We start from the raw sequence: 18,247 nt of genomic DNA, 5'->3' as shown, positions 1-18,247 counted from the left end.
TTATGATTTGTGATTGAAGTTGGATATGATTTATAATATTATTTGACGAATTATTTATTTCCGAGGTGATTTCCGGAATTATACTTTTTAACTATATTTCTATTCGTCGATTTGAGATTTTTAAGAGATTTTCGAAATGAGATTTCGAAGGAGTTAGTCTTCATATTTATTTATCGACTTTCGGTTTTGGCATTGGGAATGCCTTGATGATGATCTTGGAATTGGTTTTGTTTCGATTTATGGAGATTATGTTTTATTATTATTTCTCTCCTATTTATTTTTGAACTTGAAGATTATCTTGGCGTGTGGGACACGTCGTTGGAAATTCAATTGCGAGAGTTGGGGAAGCTTTATGGATTTATGTGGTTTTCGGATTTTCTTTTGCCATACTTTGGGTGACTATTATCATTGCTAGCATTGATCTTCCACCTTTGTGGCGAGGTGATGGGATCACCGAAGCCCGTCCGCCTTTGTGGTGCTGGTTACTGTCTTTGTGACAGTAATGCTGAAGCCCAGTATCCTAATCGCTACACTTAGTGGCGTGTGGGTATATAACTGGAGTATATGGGAGTACTTTAGCCTGGGAGGCTATCACCCGGGCCTGGGAGGCTATCACCCGGGCCTGGGAGGCTCATTCGTATGACTATCTTCTTCCCCTACTTTTATATTACTTCTGGGCTAGCGGGGTCTAGTTCGATGATACGATACACAGCAGGTTTGATTTACAGTTTTCAGTCACCTGATTTTAAGAAATAAAGTTTTATAAACGTTGCATGCATCGAAGTTTTATAAATTTAGATAAGTGGGAAAAGTATTTAAGATTGCTTCATTTAAATCATCTTATTTATTTATTTTTGTCCACTCACACTGACGTGTTTTTCAATACGTTTCCCCTGGGCCCTTCGGTTTCAAATGCCCAGTTTGCAGACGAAATTAGTTGAGGTCGGGCGTACATGGAGTTGAGGCATAGTCAATAGCATGGCTTCCGCGGTTTCCTTTGAATTAGGTTTTCCTTGTTTACCATTTTTATTAGAATTGCTTTGATTACCTGTGGGATTAATGTTATTAAGTTGAGATTTGTGTAATGTGAATTGGAAGATGTTGTGATTTGGGGAGCAGGGTGACTTCAGGAGAATAAGGATGGGTAATTTAGAAGTGTAAATTTCATTTCTCCAGGTTTTGGGTAGGCCATTTTAGGGGAAGTTCTACCAAATTTTTTGAAGAATTTCTTCTAAGGTGGACCCCGCAGAGCCACTTCGGATTTCAGGGTGAAATCTGGGGGTGGGTCCTGTCAGCAGTTATCAATGCCTTAACGATCATCAATTTGGCTGAAATTTTGCAAAGATGATCTATACATTAGTACCTAGAAACTGAACGGTTGAGATGTGGATATGCGACCAAAAAATGACCCTAAACCCTAACCTCGCTCTGAAATTTCAAAGCGATGCCTCACTCTAAATAGGATCTATATATATATATATGCGCGCGCGCGTATATCTTTTTCTCAGTAAACTACTAAAGTTCCAAGCTTATTGCCATTGTCATTGCAGAAGTGAAGAGAATGCCGCATGGGAATAACTTGGAGATTGATGAGGTCAAAAATCAGTTAATTACAGGCCGCTTACTATTGCAAACACCGCCAGCACCTGAGAAAGCTGTGATAAGACCACCTACACCTTCCGGAGGACAAGGTTGAAAGTTAGTTTGGTCATTACTTCCTATAATTGCTTGTAAAGTACTGCATCGAAGATGTTGGCCAGTTGTTGCTAGGGTATAGGCGTCAATTCTTGAGATCAAGCTCGCAGGCCTAGTCAGAGTGTTTCTGTATGTCACCATAAATGTAGCTAACTTGTATTAATACTTCCAAATGCTCACCATAAATGAAATGTTTATGGTGTTCACAGTAATATTTGGGTAGAGATCAGATGGACGAAATCACCAGTCCCCAATTTAGCTGTCCCATTCTGTCCTGTCCACTGATATTCTGACACGTATGAATCACTGTTAATCCAGTTAACACTGTTAAATCTTTTACTTTTATTATTTTTCATTAACCGATTATAGTCTTTTTTTTTTCAACAATATATAATCGATTAGTTGCGAAGTACAGAAAAAATTCAAATAAATCAATCATCTGGAGGATAGAACTCTGCAAACCTATCCTTTTACTATCAATTGGATAATATATTCTTCTTGTATAATGACTATAATCTTATCATCTTCTCATCCCTGCAAACCAAGCTTTCCCCTTCTCCCAACTCAAATCGAAGTGCCCAGAAATTGAGCGACTCAAAGAAAATTGAGAGACCAATTGGCTCTTTCACTCGGTCCAAATCCATTATATCGGCATGAAATTCAGATTACCCATCAGCTATAACCCACCTCTCACTCTAATCACCACCTGTTCTGACTTCCTTCCCTTCATTGCTGTGCTAAATCATAGCCTCGTTTGGAAGCCGAGTTCTTTCAGACTAAAACTGACATTACCCATCATCTACAACCCATTTCTCACTCTAATCGCAAACTCAAACCCATCAAATTGCTTACCTTCCTTTCAAAAAAAAAATTGCTTACCTTCATTTAAACCTGGGATTTGGATTATCTTGAAGCTTTTGATCGATCTAGGTAGGAAGAATGGTTAGCATAGTTTTAGAGAAGAATAGAAAGGGTAGTTTGAAGCAAATGGAATGCTTGAACCAAAAATCGAAAAAGAAAAGAAAAGTAAAGAAGCAAATGGAACATTTTTAGTATTATTTGTTTTTTTAATGAGCTAACAGAGTTAGATGGGTTAACAGTGATTCACACGTGTCAGAATAACAGTGGACGGGACAGCTAAATTGGGGACTGGTGATTTCGTTCCAGTGATCAGAGTAAGACCATCTTTAAAGTTTAAAGTACCCTTGAAATTTAGAAAAGTATCTCTAATTAAGGTCAACTTCTTATTGTTTACGGACTACAGAGTGCTAAATCAAATCAAACGAAGAAGCTAGATCCTTACACCGATAAGTTTTTTTTTTTTTTTTTTTTTTAAATAACAGAAGAAAATCAGAACTACAATTAAAACCAAAATCTCTAAAAACACCCCCCTCCTAGCTGATCCACATATGGAATGTTGGGAACACAGAAAGGGAGGAGATAGTTGTGTCAAACAACGTGCAACATTTCTATCTTTAAGATCAATATCAATAGTAGCTAACTCTCCTACAAAATTAGCTTCATGAAAGATATGCTTAAATCTGATGAAAGCAAAATAGACTGCAATTCTTTTAATATCATCCACCAGGATCTTGATATGTCAAAGAACTGAAAACTTCCCTATAATGCAATCGATTAGAAGCTTGGAATCTCCTTCCACCCACACTTTAGAGTAGTTGTAAAATTTTACAACATTGAGACCATCTCTAAGAGCAGTTGCTTTAGCAATCAAAGACACTAGCTTCACCAATTTTCTCTAGAACAACAAACAAAGGATAGCCCGGCCATTAGTTTTTCTGAACACAAAGCCAATGGAGGCTTTACCAGCTTTCACATAATCATCAAAGTTGAGCTTGATTTGGTCATGATCTGGAGGCTGTCATTTGATGTAATAGTATTTAGAGACTTTGGGATTGATTTTCTTTGGATTAGCCTATAAAATGTTTGAGTAGGGAAAGAATCCAATTGTTGAAAGATGAGTTTATTTCTAAAATGTCAAGTACACCAGGCTAAAAGAAGAACATGAGAAATCGCACTACAAGAAAAGTAGTCTACGACAACAACATAATTACAACGTGTTTTAAATGCTCGTTGTTACATACTGTCTTCTACAACGAGCAAAGAATATACGTTATAGAAAATTGTTTACCACCACATGAGTCATTTGCATGTTGTTAATTTGATTATCAACAACTTACCTTGCATGTTGTTATCTCCAAGTTGTCAATTGAGCTATTAACAAGCGGGCGTGCATGTTGTGACTTTGCAGTTCATTAAGGACACATCCCTTTATTTTATTGAAAACAAAATGTTAGAAAATCTCACTTATCAAAACTATCAAAATTAGTCATTCAAAAAAAAAAAAAAAAAAAAAAGTCATCGAAATTAGCCTCAGTTAAGAGTCCCCTATCTCTGCTCTCTACAAATCTAGCGTCTCCTCCCCAATCTACATCGACCTCCGCCTCATCATTTCCTACCCCTCCCTCCTCCGCCAAATCTCCCAACCCTAATCGCCGTTGTCCCCTCCTCCACCCACGACGACCTCATCTGCGGTGTCCCCTAGACCGCCCTCCCCATCGCCACCTGCATCAGGACCTCCCATGACGTCCCAATGCTCATGCGCCGCCAAGGAGGTCAAGGACTACGGTACTGCCAAGGCCATCGAAGGCGAATTCAAGCCCGTCCAGGTCTGCCTCATCATCGAGGACCTCGTCACCAGTGGCGCCTTCGTTCTCGAGACTGCCGCGCCGCTCAGAGCGCCGGGTTGAAGGTCAGTGACGCTAATTTTGGATTAAATTGTTGAAATTCGAGCTAATTTTGGATGCTTGGCATTGCTGATTGAATTGAGCAATTTTGATTGTGATTTGTGTGCTAATTGATGTACTTGCTTGGTGAAGCTGGAAGAGAGGAGCAAACCTGAGCACTGACAGGGGCAGAGGTGAGTGCTTTGTTCAGTTTCTCATGAAATTTTTGCTGCAGTTTATAATTGGGTGAGGTTATGGTGTTAGGAGTACAATTATGGCTTCTACTGTTCTATTGTGTATGGTAGTGTCAGGAGTACAATATATCAGCAGAACCTTAGATCACCACATTTCTAGTTAGGGTTGAGGAATGGTCGGAAAACTTTTGCTAAACGCTGAAAGCTAGACACTGGACTATAATAGTGAAGGGGGAGGAGGCTTTTTTTTTTCCCTTCTTTCTTTCTTTCAATTGGTATCTTTGGATGACTTTCAATTCTTTTTTGCTCCATAATTATATTGCAAAGGTTTGACACTGATTATGAATTGTGACTTTTGAAATTTGGTTGTAGCCTTTGATGCATAACGTTCCTGATGTACAAGTGTTTACACTCCTCTAGAGACTAATGTAGTTGTTCAGCTTTCCCAGGTTAGCACCTGTTTCCCTAAACAACAAGCATTTATCAGTAATCTGTCAATCCATAGCAGCTATTAATTTTGCAACTGATAGTTTTGTTCATATGAAATTTGGCATGTCACATGGCTTGTCTATGCTCATCATAGCAGCTTTGAATATGTTTCCAGCTTTGAAATTTGGCATGATTTTGAACGCTATATAGGGCATATAGTGGCTGATCTGTGTTTATATTTGATAATGTAGTTTTTTACCATGGCGTTTAATTTTTTTTTTTGGTTGATGGTATTGATACAAGACAAAGGGACATATGCTTGATGGTTTTAGATAGGAGACAAAGAACACATATGCTTGATGGTTTTAGATAGGAGACAAAGAACACATATGCTTTTATTCTGCTGATCAGGTTGTGAGAGATATCCAAGGAAAGTTTGCTTTTATTCTCTATGGCACTACTTCAAAAGTCTCGTTTGTAGCTGCTGTAAGTAAATTCTTTAAATTCTTTCTTACAGGGATGTATCATTAATGTTCACCCGTTCCTCTGTATTTGTTTTCGAGTTCCAAGAATCTCTTTCTTACTATCATACTGATCATTAGCTTATGTTGCTGAGCTTACTCTTTTGTCTTGCATAGGATGTTGATGGCAATGTTCCTTTCTTCTGGGGAATTGATTCTGAAGGCAATCTTGTTATTGCTGATGATGCAGAAGTTGTGAAGGACCGTGGGAAGTTGTTTGCACCATTTCCTCAAGGTATAAGTTTTCAGTATAACACAATATATCTTGCTGATATTTCATCCCACACACTATCCGACTTTATTGGATTTAAATTCGCTACTGTTCAATTTGTGGATAAGTCTAAGTGTGGTATGCTAATGAGTTTTGAGGCTTGATATGGCAATGCTATTACCATCGCGATCATTTAGATAAATGGTGTTAGTTTCAGCTAATATGCTGGTTTTGGTTGCTACACAATGATGTTATTTTACATGCTGTTTGTATACAAGTTAAAGGATTTCTGCTGTGTTTCTCATAATAATGATTTCTTTTTGACAGGGAGCTTATCAACAGAACGGAAACTTAGAGAGAGAGTGGTGGCTGAAGGAAAGATATCATCAACAAACCGAAGTACAAAAGTTCATTGTGTGCCTCTTGGACGAGTGTTGGAAGGTTTGGGTTGATGTGGCACTTGATGAGTATCAAACTCTGGAAGTGTATAGAGCAACTATGGATGCCAAACAACTTGGCGAAGCTGGAGGAAGCACTCTTGCATGGCCCAAAAGCTCCATTAAATTGCTTCCTTATTAGTTAAAATAGCAGGTACATTTTGTTGATCTAGCCTTGCTTCTTTTGCTTTACTATAAAACTGGAAGTATGTACCAGAACTGGAAGTATGTATAAATGAGCCCTCGGATCTTTATTTGTCCAAGAATTATGTATCAGAACTTCAATGAAGTGTATATTTTTCTTTTACATGGTTATAGTGGTACTAATATTGGCATGTGAATGTGCTTAAGTAATGGTGAATGTTTATAGAGGTACATGAAAGAAGAACCCAGCAAATTGTGCAATAATATACTGAAACGTTATAACAACGCATTCAGTAATATGACAACATACCATGTATGCTGTCGAAAACTAAAGACAATATGCTGAGAGCGTTGTTAAAACTTACAACACGCGCTTGAAACGTTGTTGAAACTTTATGACAACCTGCAAAGCTCATTGTTGAATAATTACAACAACGGCCTTCGCCTCTTTTGACAACGTGCAAAGCGCGATGTGAAGGAGTCGGGGACATTTAATGACTCTGGCATCTACAACATGCACCAAACGTTGTCAAAAGTTATTGACAACGTGAATTGCATGTTGTTTAACATGTTTTTTCTTGTAGTGTCGACACCAGTAGAAAAGTTAGTATTCTCAAACACACCTAAATTACTAAATTAGTTCAAAATATCCACGATCCTCTTCTCAACGAATGAAGTGAACCATGGTGCTGGTCAAATACGCTAACGAATGATGTTGAATTTATTTTAAAACTACGAGAGGTAAAAGGTTGAACAACTTTTGTCACCTTTAAAAAAAAAAAAAAAGGTTATCCGATCACACTTTCCGAGAAAGGCTAAACACGACCAAATCACCTGGACTCTAGCTTTTCTTCTAGATGTCACATAAGAAATTTAATTGGTGTAGAATCCACTAGCTCAAATTTAACAAGCAAAGAAACTTGACTTTTGACATATACAAGATTTATTTCTCGGTTTATCTCAACTAACTAATTAATAAAGAAACCAAAAGTCTCATCTTATAAATTTATAATATAGAAAAAACTAATTGTAGTTCTATAAAAAGCTCCATTCCTGCGAGGAAAATTTTCTATCTGTATATGATCAGCAAAAATGGTTCACAAGGGCTGCACTGTTTTCACGGTTCCCTTCATTCTGTTGCTATTGTTCTCATCCAATGTAATCTTCTTTTCCAAAGCTTCCGAAATTCCTCCTGCGGAGTTCATGGAGATTACTAAAGCAAAATCACCATCGTTCCCTGTTGGCAACCGAATCTTATTCGGCAACAAGCCACCTATAGGAGTTCGGGTTGAACGATCGCCCCCAGATCATATTGGTTGAAGCTTCATTTGGTTCACCGTTCGTGTATAAATATTAATGGTAGCCACTGAAAGGGATGTTAGTTTACGGTACGTGCTTCTGAATTTAGCTATTATTATTATTTTCTTTTCAGCAACTTAAGAAAGAACAAAGTAAAAGGAAGATCGATGAACTGAGCCTGTATTCCTATTGTGCCTTTATTATGAATAAAATGTAGATTACAGTGAGCGATTTTATTTTGGTTCAAGTCAAATTAACATCACTGTCTTTGCAAGCAAATGTATTAAATACTTTTGAGATTTGGATTCTCTCTTAAACTTTCTAATTTTAGAAAAAGAAACTAATCTCCCAGCCACAAATTCATTAATTGTGGAACAAGGTTAAGAAATTTATAACTTTATAATTGTCACATATTTTGATCTAATAAAAAGTTTAAGAAATTGGGATCCGAATCCAAATTCAAGAGATTCTCATCACAATTAATTCGAACTTTAGACTCACAGACACTAACAGTAACATATTATCTAAGGTAATCATTTTCTTGTGAGATGATGATAATGCATGTGGTCATTTCTTAATTATTTGGCAATGTCATTTTCCTCAACTAGACTTCACATTGTTCTTAATATATATGATCACATGCATGGCTACTGGGTAGATCGTTAATTGGCCCCACACACACACACATATATGTACGTGACCTCAGCATCAGAAATACCAAATCACCTGAAAATTAGATCGTCGTGGAAATTGACACAGATGAAATTTTGATTTATATGGTATTAATTAGTGCATATATAGAACTCTTGTGTATAAGCGCGTAAAGACTTGACTAGTTTTATAGTATGTGATACTTAAGATCTTATAATTTTATGTAAGGTTTTAGATTTCGTATGTGAGATGGATAATCTTGGAGCAATCAATGCTTCCTTTTTTTTTTTTTTTTTTTTTTGTGTGGCTATTTTGATAAAACAAAAGAGTTGTTTCTCTGATCCATAAGTTATTATTATTGAATGATTTTATTTTAGAGAATAAATAATTTCATTATTTATTCATGGCTAGAATGCATGTTACATCAATTGTTATCTTATACCGAAGTCATAGATAGCACAAGCCGCCGAACAAATTGATTGGTAACCCTCATTGCAAAAATATGAGCTCGCTTATTCGAACCTAAAAACAAAAGGACCCAACCCTCACAACTTAACTCTCCTTCATATTAAATCTAGTCGCTAGAGACCTCAATTGATGTACAAATAGAAAAATTAAGAATTAAGCCGACAAAGACCAGGCAAAAAGCTGAAAAACTAGCTTGTTGCACCAAAAACTGGATCCACTTCTGCTTGCTGCTTGGTATCTTATTGGTCATCTCGAAGGTGGATTTTGGTAACGACTTAGTAAATAAGTTCGCTACAGTATCCTCTGATCGGATTTGGTTCACTTCAATATTTAGAAATGCTTGTTGTCATTTTGATGGAGGAGAGGAGGAGCACGGAAGGTGGCATTTTGCTTTGTGGGGTCCGATCCCACACTTCCGTCATCTCTTTTCTCTGTAGGGATAGAACAAGCCCATATCAATTGTACCTCTCAAATATCGAAAGATTGTCTTTATACCAATCTAATGGCATTGCGTTGGCGCGGGGCTATGTCTGGCCAACAAGTTCATAATAATTGAGGTGTCCGGTCTTGTATTGTGCTAAGTACAATAATGCTCCTATTGTACATAAGTAAGCACTTCTGCTATTAACACGTCTTCGTCATCATCCCTGGGACGAAACGGATCCCTTTTAGGGCCAAGACTATGGACAACCATGGTGCACCTTTGACTTTTTCAAAAATGTCTCTTGACACGGTATACAAGTTCTGAATCTAGACAAAACCGTGTTCTCCCAAGGTCCTTCCTCTCAAACTCGGATTTCAGGTGTTCAGCGGTTTCCCTTAACTAGTTTTATAGTATGTGATACTTAAGATCTTACAATTTTATGTAAGGTTTTAGATTTCGTATGTGAGATGGATAATCTTGGAGCAATCAATGCTTCCTTTTTTTTATTTTTTTTTTTTTTATGTGTGGCTATTTGATACAACAAAAGAGTTGTTTCGCCGATCCATATGTTTTTATTATTGAATGATTTTATTTTAGAGAATAAATAATTTCATTATTTATCCATGGCCAGAATGCACGTTACATTAATTGTTGTCTTATACCAAAGTCATAGATAGCACAAGTCGCCAAACAAATTGATTGGTAACCCTCATTGCAAAAATATGAGCTCGCTTATTCGAACCTAAAAACAAAAGGACCCAAACCCTCACAACTTAACTCTCCTTCATAGTAAATCTAGTCTCTAGAGACCTCAATTGATGTATAACTAGAAAAATTAAGAATTAAGCCGACAAAGACCCAACTTCATTTCCAGGCAAAAAGCTGAAAAACTAGCTTGTTGCCAAAGGCCACTAGATCCACCAAAAACTGGATCCACTTCTGCTTGCTGCTTGGTATCTTATTGGTCATCTCTGCTTGCTTGAATTAGTTATTTAGGCCTCATCATTTAGCCCTTCGACCCTAAGCCTGACCCTACCCTTTCTCAAATAGGGTAGGGTAAGGGTCATGCAAATGAAGCCCGGCCCTACCCTACGGCCCGGCCCAATTGAGCCCGTAAGGGCCAAGCCCGGCCCGGCTCGGCTCTAAAAGCCCTACCCTAAAATTTATATATTATTTTTATTATTTTCTATTACATAGGCTTTGTTTTCTTTAACTATTATTTTCCTTGTTACACAACAATTAATATTGATAGATTTAGAGAGATAGTTAATTGAATATAACCATCTTAACTAAATTAATAAATGTTATAAGTTAATTTCTATATGTGTGTGTGTGTGTGTGTGTGTGTGTGTGTATGTATTAAATATGATCAACAAAAAACAATGAGTCTTGTATTACCTATATAATCATTGAGCCACATTTTGAGAAAAAAATAATATATATTTTTTTGGTTATACAAAATAAGACCCTTTTCGGCCCATTTCGACCCTATTTGGCTCTATTCGGAAGGCCGGCCCTACCCAGCCTTAAATTTTGTTGACTTTGACTAGGCCCGACCGGCCCGACCTTAAGCCCTAAAATTTAGGGTAGGGCTGACCTAGGGCCGGCCCATGATGACCCCTAAGTTATTAGCAAGGTTCTAAATCTCTGCGATATTTCCGATATATCCCCCGATATCTCCTTTTTTCGACGGACCGATATATCTAATGGGTAAATATCTTATCTGTCACCGTTTCTGCGAAATTTCTCCGACATCGTCAAATATCCCTGATATATTAGATATTTGCGATATATCCCGATAAAGTGAAGAAATATCTGTAAAATTTGAGGTAAAAAAAAAAAAAAAAACTCAGTAATTCTCTAAATGAAAATATGTGTGAAGAGAGATTTCCTAAAGGCAAATTTGAGTGAGGAGAAATCCCCTCAAGGTGAATCTAGGTGAGTAGAAAATCCCCTCAAGGTGAATCTAGGTGAGGAAAAAAAATCCCCTCAAGGCGAATCTAGGTGAGGAGAATTGGATAAATACCCTCAAGGCGATTTTGGGTGAGAAGTAATTATCTAAAAGTCTAAATGCAAATCTGTGTGACGAGAGATTTGGTACTGTGTAATCTGTGACTATTTCTGTAACTCTGTATGTAGTTTGTAACTCTGTAGTTGAATAATAGAAAGAAGATAAAGCCATAAAGGTTCAATTATTCAAATGAGGCCAAATGACATTGCAGAAGGAAGTCAAGGAACCATATATGGATGACATGATGAGAAGAGAGTGCAGAGTACGGAGTATTAAATTTTGGCTATGCATCTTGAAAAAGTGAGGAATAACGCATCTACTGTGTAGTCTGTGTCTTAAACCTGAAATTTTTTTTGGAAACTGTCTCTTGTTTTAGTGGATCAACATAATTAAAAATAGAAAGTGATATATGATATGAAGCAAACTACAGACGGTTAAATAGTTAAATGTAATTCATCTTTTTGGTTGATTTTATTTTATTAAGTGCAATGTTTATAAAACTATACAAAGGGCCCCAAATTGATCAGGGCCCCAAAGTGCCACCGGAGATCAAAATAGAGGTGATAGCATGGATAAAGAGAAAAGATTCTATTAAGCAAGAAAAGGCAGCTGTTCAAGATGATATTAGAGAAGAACTCCGCAATGATTATCTTGGCAATCAAACAAGTCTGTACAATGACGATGACGACAATGATAATGATGATGATGGATTTCAGTATCTACCATACATGCACCCTGCAGAATGACAAGATTATCGTGCTGCAGTAAGATGATCAACTGTAGATCGTGATAAGAACTCTCAGTTTAGTAGAAATGCAAGATTTCAATTTCCAAAACAATCGAGAGGTGGTAGTAGTAGTCAACAACCGCAACAAGTTGATCGATCAAAAACCTATCGGTACTCATTTCCTGAGCCTCCAGTAGCAATGCCATCAAAAGATAGTCGATCAAAACAAAGCACAATTAAATCATTACTAAAAGGTGGTAGAGAACTATTGGCAACAATGGTGTCCAAATACCACATATATGATGCTGTCTCTTTTAACAAAGTTGATTCTCCACATTTCCAAAACATGTTGACTACAGCTGGAAGCGGAACAGGTGGTGGAGGTGAAAGATATGAATATGGACAATCTTCTGTGGATGGAGGATTCCAATTTACCTGTGAAGGTAATTTTGATCATACCACCCAAGATGAAGACCACGGAGTGAGAACAGCTGGTCATGGTGCTCAAGAGAAGACCCGATATGGGAGAAGTATTAGAGGTGCAACTGATGATCAAAGTACCACATCTGATGTTTCTTCAATTGCCTTAAGTTTTGACTCTATCAGTTTAGGCACAGAGCGCAGTGGGATCTCAAATGAATCTCATGAAAGCAACAATCAATTTGGTTATGATGCTTATGGATATAATCAATATGGAGAAGTATATGATCAGTCATCTAGTTGGGTTCATCCTTATTATCCCCTTATAGGGGAAACAATCGGCAGCTCTAAAGAGATCTATAACTATCATGTTCATCACTACAATTCGCACTATATGGGTCATATGTCTTGGTCTGATTATTGCATTTTCGTAGACCAGCGAGCGGCTTTTCAACCGCCTAGAGTCTCTTTTTGGATGTAGATGAAGTTGACATTCATATGTATTTATATGTAGTTCTAAATTTCTAATAAATTGACTTTTTTCAAAAACTGTTGTAGGAGAATAGAATTGTGTGTTATCATTGATAATAGGAGCCCTTTAAATAGGGAGTTACAAGGTACCCAAAAGGTAATAGGATCCGATTACAATTGAATACCTAAAACACATTCCTATTACAACTCTAAACCCTAGTTTGTAGAGGCACACATTATGTCGATATCCTTCAACACTCCCCCTTGTACCGCTCAAACTTGGTGATGACGCTTTGATTGTTGCCTCGTTAAAAACCTTACCAGGTAACAGAAACCCTGTGGGACAAAAATAACCCTGGTCGAAGGACAAAAAGAGCACAACACGTCCTTCACTCTTCGAGATCGAACATGTAGACATCATGCCTCCCCCTGATGTCAATATCTCCCCCTGATTGCTACAATCATGGGAGTTCGGATAACTTTCTCAATCCGATGCTCTTCACATGTTTCTCGAAGGTGGATTTTGGTAACGACTTAGTAAATAAGTCCGCTACATTATCCTCTTATCGGATTTGGTTCACTTCAGTATTTAAAAGTGATTGTTGTCATTTTGATAGAGGGGAGAAGGAGCACGGAAGGTGGCATTTTGCCTTGTGGAGTCCGATCCTACACTTCCGTTGTCTCTTTTCTCTGTAGGGATAGAACAAGCCCATATCAATCGTACCTCTCAAATATCGAAAGATTATCTTTATACCAATCTAATGGAGTTGCATTGGCGCGGGGCTATATCTAGCCAACAAGTTCATAATAATTGAGGTGTTCGGTCTTGTATTGTGCTAAGTACAATAATGCGCCTATTGTACATAAGTAAGCATGATTACACGTATTTTTATACATGTAATTATATCTAAAACACTAGAATTAAGTAAATCTTTAAGTCAATTAATATGTAATTAATCTATTTTTATTTATTGTATAGGAAATAAGTGGAGCTACAGAAATCGAGATAAAATTGTGCGAAATTTGGCAAATCGGAATTTTTAGTAAATGGACAAGAAGGACAATGAAGTCAAACAGGGTCATTGTCAGCAAGAATGCGGAACCTGCTATACAAAATGTCGTGGGGATGTAAATTGCAACATGCAGCACCTTAATTAGACCTTGATTTAATTAAGCTTTACACTTAATTAAAGCTTTGGTTTCAATTAAGGAAGGTTGCTGCCATCACGTGGAATTCAAACAAAAGCCCATTAGCTAATCACATTTTGACACATGGCAGATAGTTGAATTCATATTATGAAGACCAGCCATAGCTTTATCTTTATCTCTCTCTCCGAATCGGAGCCACCCATTTTTATCTCTCTCTCGCACATTAGCGTAGCCATATATATTCATTCATTCTCTTCTACACTGGAGATATAAAAAAAAAAAATCACAAAAGAGAACCCTAGGAGGAACAGCGCCGCACCTATCCCCATTCTCTCTCTCACCTCAATTTCTCCAACAGAGCCGCAGACCCCAACTTTCCATTACCCACTCTTCTTCTTCTTCACCGAGACACATCACCTCCACCTCCATATCTCTCTCTTCCCATTTTAAATTTTCATCACCAATTTTCATTCTCTCAAGGGAAACTCAAGGGGTTTTCACTACACATCATCAAGGCTTCATCACCACAAAGAAATTTTGGCTTGGTAAAGAGTAGGGGCTTAATATCAAGTTAGGTTTATGTTTGCCTATAGCAAATTGTGAGCATAGCTTGTGTTCCTCTCTCCTCTATCATTTATCTTAATTTCTTATTTATTTGATGATGTATTTGCTAATGGGTTGTGACTTGTGAGTAGTTCAATTTTAGGAGTTAGGGTTGTGAAGCCCTAACTCATCTTGTATAAATATTGATGCTTTAATTTTAATAAATGCAATTTTCATTGTGTATGCTTTAAATCCGAATTTATTGGTCCTTAGAAGCAAATTTCTAGGCTTTGTCACCCTTTGAAATTTTGTTGTGGGCAATTGTGATGAATAGATTGATAAATTGACAACTTATTGGTCTTGTTGCATCTAGGATTTAAGTGTGGTAACCATTAGCTAGCTTAATTGTAGCTAAGCTTGCTTGGGTCTCTATTATCTTGCACTCTAGGCCTCTAATTTTAGATATTGCGGCTTTAACCGGCGTAATGCCTAAGTTAGAGAGTTGATTGTGGCCCTAACCGGCATAATCGATACACCGAAAGGATAATTGGTTTAGTAGCCTTGACCGGTACTAAATACGGGACTTAACACATATAGGAAATGCATGCATTTGTGAAATTGACATCGATATTTGCAAGAGAGTTAGTGTGAATCACCCGACACTCCCATATTCTCATTAATTTGAAATCCGAATTTTAATTTCTTGCTTGATAATTAGTTGTTTGCTTTTATTTTAGTTTGCATTTAATTTAGTTAATTCCCAATTCAAAACTCCCAAACAAAATTCTACCTTCCATTGTGCATAACTCATTTGGGCTACAAGTTAGTGGCTTTGATTAGGCTTAGTGTGAGCTAAGCCGAGCATTGTCGAGGCTTGGTGCCTTGTGAATATTTTATTTTACTTTATTTTATTTTTATTTTTACTTTTTCATTGTATGCTTTTGAGTCACTCTAGCGCCAATTACCTCAGTTAGGTCCAACACCTAATCCCCGAGGTACGATAATCAAGGTTTTAATACTTCCCTTACTTGACAACGATTCGTACGCTTGCGAAGAGTTTATGAACCAAGTCAATGGCGCCGTTGCCGGGGATTAGGGTCTTCGGATCTTAATCCCTTGGTAATTGGCATTTTGGGTCACTTTTAGCATACTTTTGTTTTTATTTTTATCTTTATCTCTTGTTTCTTTGTTTAGTTTTTATTTTATTTTATTTTATTTTATTTTATTTTATTTTAATTTCTTCGGTTAGTTTAGTCAAATTTAGTACTACTTGTGTTTCATTCTCTTCTTCGGTTAGTTTACCCCTCTAATTACTTGTCAATTTTTCATGAGTTGAATTGGTGCTTATCTTGCTTATATTTTTGTTATTGAGATACTCGATTTCATATTGATCCTTCGTAGGTATATGAGCGACACTCTACTACCAATCAATTTGAGAAGTGGTTGTGTTTTGCAAAGACTACCTAGAGGAAGACCAACAAGGAGAGTTAGGAGACCAAGACATCGCTCTCAAGCACCTTCTAGGTCTCCTATTCGAGTAGTAGATATGGGTGACGAGCGTCAAGGACCACAAGATGAGGAGGAGATTCCATTGAGCCATTATTCATGTCCTAGTATTGTGAATGCTCCATCTTGCATTGTGCTTCCTCCGACAAATGCCAACTTTGAGATCAAGCCTAACATGTTGTCTATTCTCCCTACTTTCCATGGCATGGCTAGTGAAAGGCCCTATGATCATATAATTGAGTTTGATGCCATATGTTCCACTATGCACTTGGGAGGATTAACTTTGGAGGGTTTGAAGCTTCGATTATTCCCATTTTCTTTGAAAGATCAAGCACGCACATGGTTTCACAAGCTCAAGCCTAGATCCATTCTCTCTTGGGCCGATATGCAAAGAGTGTTCTTGAATGCATATTATCCCCATCATCGGACTACTTATATGCGGGATAGCTTGACCAAGTTCTTTCAAGAGGATAATGAGACTTTTTATGATGCATGGGAGCGCTTCAAGGATATTGAGTTAGGTTGCCCTCATCATGGACTCACCAAGTGGCTTCTTTGCGAATCATTCTACAATGGGTTGATTATTGATGATAGAAGGAGATTGGATAATGCATCGGGTGGAAATTTTCTAAAGAAAGGTCCTAATGCCGCTTGAGATATTTGTGAGGAAGTGGCTACACAATCCGGTCAATGGGATAATCATCAAAGGAGAAGAAGAGGTAGAGATGACCACACTACATCTAGAGGCCGAGATTCACATGCATATGGTACTAGAGGCCGAGTTGATATGGAGCCTCGTGGTAGAGGTGTGTATGATGTTTCTCATATTGATAAAGATGATGGAGTTATGAATTCCAAACTTGAGAGGCTCGAAGCAAAGATTGACAAGAAATTTGAGATGCTTCTTCAAGCGCAAAAGGGTAGTGGTTCGTCTTCTTCACATGTCAAGAGTGTTGCTTCTTCACATCTTTGCTTGATTTGTGAGTCTCCTAATCATTCCACTCATGATTGTCACTTGGCTTCACAATTTCCGGAAATTGTTGAGGAGCAAGTTAGAGCTATTAATTCTTATCAAAGGCCACCAAGAAATGATCCTTATTCTACTACATATAATCCGGGTTGGCGTAACCACCCAAATTTCTCATGGAGAGATGGTGGAGGGTCCTCTAATGCACACCAAGGTGGTTCTCATTCATATGGAGGGAATCAAGGTCTTAATTCTTCATCTTTTGGTCCTCACAGTCATGGAAACACACAATTTGGTGGACAAAATCATTATGGGCAGCAAGCATCTAGTTACAATTCTCAAGGCCAAGGGCCATCTTTTAGTGCTACACATGCTTATGGAGGAGCCCCACATGATACTCAAGGGTTTGGTCAAAGTTCTCATTCATTTGGTGGTGCCAATCCTACACAAAATGCTCCTCCCGGATTTCAAAATAGGCAAGCACCACAACCGGAACCAAAGAAGTCTCATATGGATGATATATTGGCCGCCCTAGCCCAAAGTCATACTTCTCTTACACAAAGCCAAGCGAAGACCGATCAAACTCTTAATATTCTTGCTCAAGGTCAAAGTTCGCTTGCACAATGTGTGGGAAAATTAGAGGTCCAAATGGGACAATTAGCTAAAGAGCTTGGAGGACGTCCACATGGTGCATTACCTACACAACCGGATCAAAATCCGAGACATGAGCAAGCTAAGGCTATTACTACACTTCGAAGTGGGAGGGTTTATGACAATAAGGTACGCATGCCTAAATCTTCTAACTCCCCTTTGAATGTGCATGATGACATGTATGCTCCCACTTACCCCACATCACATTCTTATGATACACATGTTTCCACCCCTATACATGATTCCCACTCTTCATTTCCATATTCTAATGATGATGATCATGTGTTAGTAGAAAATTGCATTGATAGTGATGATGATAATTTGTTGCATTCATATGGAGCCAAGGGGGAAGAAAATGTACCTCTTGGCCACGTTGCTAATGATAATGTGCATATGCATCATACTTTTATTTCAAAGGAGGATGGGAACCGGGGGGAAGAAAATGTACCCCCGGGAATTGGAGTGGGTGATGTGACTTTGCATACAAAAGGAAGAAATAAGGGGGTGGATAAGGAAGCCGGAGAGGAAGAAAATGTACTTCCCGGAGATGCACAAGGAAGGAAGACCTCTTTATCTCATTCTACA

At 37.8% G+C, this 18,247-nt stretch overlaps 1 long non-coding RNA gene and 1 pseudogene across 2 annotated transcripts; one reads left to right on the top strand and one right to left on the bottom strand.

Moving 5' to 3' along the window:
- The first annotated feature begins 4,047 nt into the window (after positions 1 to 4,047).
- On the top strand, positions 4,048 to 6,546 carry LOC112201460. Of its 2 annotated transcripts, XR_002936761.2 has the most exons (6): positions 4,049 to 4,465; positions 4,593 to 4,633; positions 5,006 to 5,082; positions 5,366 to 5,548; positions 5,701 to 5,818; positions 6,122 to 6,546. It is a non-coding gene; the product is annotated as an uncharacterized LOC112201460 (long non-coding RNA). The 2 variants fall into 2 exon arrangements; XR_002936760.2 differs by having other exon boundaries at positions 4,048 to 4,465; positions 5,006 to 5,548.
- Positions 6,547 to 16,471: 9,925 nt separating this feature from the next.
- Positions 16,472 to 16,584, bottom strand: LOC112168499 (annotated as a pseudogene).
- Positions 16,585 to 18,247: the final 1,663 nt, after the last annotated feature.

Source organism: Rosa chinensis, chromosome 5, assembly GCF_002994745.2.
Source record: "Rosa chinensis cultivar Old Blush chromosome 5, RchiOBHm-V2, whole genome shotgun sequence".
In the NCBI taxonomy this organism is placed as follows: Eukaryota; Viridiplantae; Streptophyta; class Magnoliopsida; order Rosales; family Rosaceae; genus Rosa; species Rosa chinensis.
The sequence above is the reverse complement of the archived record's forward strand: the minus strand, read 5'-3'. Positions and strand labels throughout refer to the sequence as shown.